At 34.7% G+C, this 5,641-nt stretch overlaps 1 non-coding gene across 1 annotated transcript; it reads right to left on the minus strand.

The window, feature by feature from the left end:
- Positions 1-4,113: 4,113 nt before the first annotated feature.
- On the minus strand, positions 4,114-4,221 carry LOC148576222 (small nucleolar RNA R71). The gene has a single exon (XR_015904081.1). It is a non-coding gene; the product is annotated as a small nucleolar RNA R71 (small nucleolar RNA).
- Between the last annotated feature and the right edge of the window lie 1,420 nt (positions 4,222-5,641).

The following is a 5,641-nucleotide window of genomic DNA, read 5'->3' on the forward strand; positions in this document are numbered from 1 at the left end:
CATCATCATTCTCAACTTATGAACGCGTGCCTGACAACCATTTCCGTTCTACCTTAGATTGAATGGATATCTCTTGGATATCTAATACAGGGGACCGAGTCCGAGTTATTAGTGTCTTCATGGTATAAGTTAGAACCCATGGATGGCCATTCCTGAGATCCAGAAAGTCTAAACCTTGTCTGTGGTATTCCGAGTAGGATCTGGGAAGGGATGGCTGTGACAAGCTTCAAACTCGCGAGTGCTGGGCGTAGTGACAGACGCAAAAGGATCAATGGATCCTATTCCAGTATGATCGAGAACCGACAGATGATTAGCCGTGCCGTGACAAAGCATTTGGACCTTTTTCACAAGAGAGGATGGGATGTAGCCATTGACAACGGTGATGCCCTACATAAAGCTTGCCATGAAAAGGAGTAGGATTGATTGGATGAAGACAACAGGAAAGCAGAGATCAGAGGAACGAAGGCATCTCTATACGCTTATCTGAAATTCTCACCAATAAATTACATAAGTATCCCTATCCTATTTTAATTTTCGTTCACTATAATCTCTTTATACATTTGAATCCGCCTGACTGAGATTTACAAGGTGACCATAGCTTGCTTCAAGCCGACAATCTTCGTGGGATCGACCCTTACTCACGTAAGGTTTATTACTTGGACGACCCAGTGCACTTGCTGGTTAGTTGTACGAAGTTGTGAAACAGATATAAGATCATAAATGTGCGTATTGAGTTTTTAGCGCCGTTACCAAGGAATGGAATGATCACGATTTCGCACACCAAGTTTTTGGCGCCGTTGCCGGGGATTGTTCGAGTTTGGACAACTGACTGTTCATCTTGTTGCTCAGATTAGGTAACTTTATTTTAATTTTAACCTTTTTGTTTTTATTATTCCTATTTTCGAAAAAAAAAATCAAAAAAAAAATTTCCAAAAAAATAAAATATATTTTTCTTCAGAATTTTTAAGAATGAATTCTAGTGTTTCATGAAGCATGTTGAAGCCTGGCTGGCTGTAAAGTCATGTCTAAATTCATTTGGACTGAGGCTCCCAAATCATCATTACAAGAGCAAGCTAGTTGTTGCTAATCAAATTTGTTATTGTATGACTGATTTGTATCTTCTAAAGCTTGGCTGGCCATTGGCCATGTCTAGTGTTTTGGACCGGAGCTTTCATTGAAAGCTTGGCTGGCTGGTGAGCCATGTCTAATTCCTGGACTGAGGCTTTAGACTAAGAGTGCAAGATTCCTGGAATTCATATTAAAAATTTTGGAATCCTTATTTTTCTTTTTCACATTAATTTTCAAAAAATCCAAAAAAATTAGAAAATCATAAAATAAAAAATATTTTTTATGTTTCTTGTTTGAGTCTTGAGTCAATTTTAAGTTTAGTGTCAATTGCATGTTTTAAATTTTGCATAAAATTTTCGAAAAATTGATGCATTCATAGTGTTCTTCATGATCTTCAAGTTGTTCTTGGTAAGTCTTCTTGTTTGATCTTGATGTTTTCTTGTCTTGTATCTTTTGTTGTTTTTCATGTGCATTTTTGCATTCATGGTGTCTAAGCATTAAAGAATTCTAAGTTTGGTGTCTTGCATGTTTTCTTTGCATAGAAAAATTTTCAAAAATATGTTCTTGATGTTCATCATAATCTTCAAAGTGTTCTTGGTATTCATCTTGATATTCATAGTATTCCTGCATGCATCACATGTTTTGATCCAAAATTTTCATGCATTGAGTCTTTTTGATGTTTTTCTCTTTCATCAATAAAAATTCAAAAATAAAAAAAATATCTTTCCCTTTTTCACTCATAAATTTTCGAAAATTTGAGTTGACTTTTTCAAAACTTTTTAAAATTTTGTTGTTTCTTATGAGTCAAATCAAATTTTCAATTTAAAAATCTTATCTTTTCAAAATCTTTTTCAAAAATCAAATCTTTTTTCATTTTTCTTATTTATTTTCGAAAATTTTTAAAAAAAATATTTTTCAAAAATCTTTTTCTTAGTTTTATCTCATAATTTTCGAAAATATTATCAACAATTAATGTTTTGATTCAAAAATTTCAAGTTTGTTACTTTCTTGTTAAGAAAAATTCAAACTTTAAGTTCTAGAATCATATCTTGTGATTACTTGTGAGTCAAGTCATTAATTTTGATTTTAAAATTCAAATCTTTTTCAAAACTAAGTTTAATCATATCTTTCTATCATATCTTTTTAAATCATATCTTTTTCAAAAAAAATTTTGATTTTAAAATATCTTTTCTAAACTTCTTATCTTCTTATCTTTTCAAAATTGATTTTCAAATCTTTTTCAACTAATTAATTGTCTTTTTGTTTGTTTCTTATCTTTTTTTAAAACCACCTAACTACTCTTCCCTCTCTAATTTTCGAAAATACCTCCATCTTTTTCAAAAATTCTTTTTAATTAATTAATTATTTTAAATTTTAATTTTAATTTTAGAGTAAAGTATCGTTTTTGTCCCAACGTTTGGGGTAAGTCCCAAAGTTGTCCCTAACATTTCAATCATCCTATTTAAGTCCCTAACATTTCAAAATTGACTCAATGTTGTTCTGCCGTTAGGGATCCATTAACAGAATTGACGGCGGGACAAAATTGAGACGATTTTGAAACGTTAGAGACTTAAATAGGACGAAAATGTTAGGGACAAAAACGATACATAAAAATAAATTTTAATTTAATTTTATCTTTTAATAATATTAATTTTTTACTATACATAGTATTCAATTATTTTTTAATTACATCTAAATAAATTACACTTAATCACATTACTTTGATTTTAAATAAATTTATTTTTTTATAATTTTAAAGAATTTTGATACATTAGAGACAAAAGGTATAATTTATATTTTATTGTATATATATTATTTTTTTCTGCAAGTTTATATACTAGTCATTTTACAAACATTTCATGATAACTAAAAATCTTTAAGAGTAAAATCATAAAAAATTAATTTATTTAAAATGAAAGTAATATGATTAAGTGTAATTTACTTAGATGTGATTAAAAAAAAACTACTATGTATAGTAAAAAATTGATATTACTGAAAGATAAAATTAAAATTTATTTCTATGTATCATTTTTGTCCCCAACATTTTTGTCTTATTTAAGTCCCTAACGTTTCAAAATCGTCTCAATTTTGTCCTGCTGTCAATTCTGTTAACGGATCCTTAACGGCAGGACAACATTGAGTCAGTTTTGAAATGTTAGGGACTTAAATAGGACGATTGAAACGTTAGAGACAACTTTGTGACTTACCCCAAACGATGAGGACAAAAATGATACTTTACACTTAATTTTATTTCTCCTTTAATTTTCGAAAATCATCAACCCCTTTTCAAAAATTATTTTCGAAAACTCCTCCCTCTCATCTTCTTCTATTTATTTAATTCATTCACTAACACATCTCCTCATCTCAAATTACCGCTCCTATCCTCACCCTTGTGTTTGGATTATCCATCCTTCTCCACTCCTATTCCCTTTCTCCTTCTACTAACAACAAGGAACCTCTTTACTGTGACATAGAGGATTCCTCTTCTTTTCTTGTTCTCTTCTCTTTCTTATGAGCAGGAACAAGGAAAAAGGCATTCTTGTTGAAGCTGATCCAGAACCTGAAAAGACTCTAAAGAGGAAACTAAGAGAAGCTAAATTACAACAATCCAGAGACAACCTTACTGAAAAATTCGAACAAGAAAAGGAGATGGCAGCCGAAAATAATAATAATGCAAGGAGGATGCTTGGTGACTTTACTGTACCTAATTCCAATTTACATGGAAGAAGCATCTCCATCCCTGCTATTGGAGCAAACAACTTTGAGCTGAAACCTCAATTAGTTTCTCTGATGCAGCAGAACTGCAAGTTTCATGGACTTCCATCTGAAGATCCTTTTCAGTTCTTAACTGAATTCTTGCAGATCTGTGATACTGTTAAGACCAATGGAGTTGATCCCGAGGTCTACAGGCTTATGCTTTTTCCGTTTGCTGTAAGAGACAGAGCTAGAGTGTGGTTGGACTCTCAACCCAAAGATAGCCTGAACTCTTGGGATAAGCTGGTCACGGCTTTCTTAGCCAAGTTCTTTCCTCCTCAAAAGCTGAGTAAGCTTAGAGTGGATGTTCAAACCTTCAGACAGAAAGAAGGTGAATCCCTCTATGAAGCTTGGGAGAGATATAAGCAACTGACCAAAAAGTGTCCCTCTGACATGCTTTCAGAATGGACCATCCTGGATATATTCTATGATGGTCTGTCTGAATTAGTTAAGATGTCATTGGATACTTCTGCAGGTGGATCCATTCACCTAAAGAAAACGCCTGTAGAAGCTCAAGAACTTATTGACATGGTTGCCAACAACCAGTTTATGTACACTTCTGAGAGGAATCCTGCGAGTAATGGGACGCCTCAGAAGAAGGGAGTTCTTGAAATTGATACTCTGAATGCCATATTGGCTCAGAATAAAATATTGACTCAGCAAGTCAATATGATTTCTCAAAGTCTGAATGGAATGCAAGCTGCATCCAACAGTACTCAAAGAGGCATCTTCTTAAGAAGAAGCTTATGATCCTGAAAACCCTGCAATAGCAGAGGTGAACTACATGGGTGAACCCTATGGAAACACTTATAACCCCTCATGGAGAAATCACCCAAATTTCTCATGGAAGGATCAACAAAAGCCTCAACAAGGCTTTAATAATGGTGGAAGAAACAGGTTTAGCAATAGCAAGCCTTTTCCATCATCCACTCAGCAACAGATAGAGAACTCTGAACAAAATACCTCTAATTTAGCAAACTTAGTCTCTGATCTATCTAAGGCCACTCTGAGTTTCATGAATGAAACAAGGTCCTCCATTAGAAATTTGGAGGCACAAGTGGGCCAGCTGAGTAAGAAGATCACTGAAACCCCTCCTAGTGCTCTCCCAAGCAATACAGAAGAAAATCCAAAAGGAGAGTGCAAGGCCATTGAATTGACCATCATGGCCGAACCCACAAGAGAGGAGGAGGATGTGAATCCCAGTGAGGAAGACCTCCTGGGACGTCCAGTGATCAATAAGGAGTTTCCCTCTGAGGAACCAAAGAAATCTGAGACTCATCTAGAGACCATAGAGATTCCATTGAACCTCCTTATGCCATTCATGAGCTCTGATGAGTATTCCTCTTCTGAAGAGAATGAGAACGTTACTGAAGAGCAAGTTGCCAAGTTCCTTGGTGCAATCATGAAGCTGAATGCCAATTTATTTGGTAATGAGACTTGGGGAGATGAACCTCCCCTGTTCACTAATGAACTAAATGCATTGGATCAACTGAGATTGCCTCAGAAGAAACAGGATCCTGGAAAGTTCCTAATACCTTGCACCATAGGCACTATGACCTTTGAGAAGGCTCTATGTGACCTTGGGTCAGGAATAAACCTCATGCCACTCTCTGTAATGGAGAAACTGGGAATCTTTGAGGTGCAAGCTGCTATAATCTCATTAGAGATGGCAGACAATTCAAGAAAAGAGGCTTATGGTCAGGTAGAGGACGTGTTAGTAAAGTTGAAGGCCTTTACATCCCTGCTGATTTCATAATCCTAGACACTGGGAAGGAAGAGGATGAATCCATCATCCTTGGAAGACCCTTCCTAGCCACAG

Source organism: Arachis ipaensis, chromosome B1 (assembly GCF_059453495.1).
Source record: "Arachis ipaensis isolate K30076 ecotype BB chromosome B1, ASM5945349v1, whole genome shotgun sequence".
NCBI classification, from domain to species: Eukaryota; Viridiplantae; Streptophyta; class Magnoliopsida; order Fabales; family Fabaceae; genus Arachis; species Arachis ipaensis.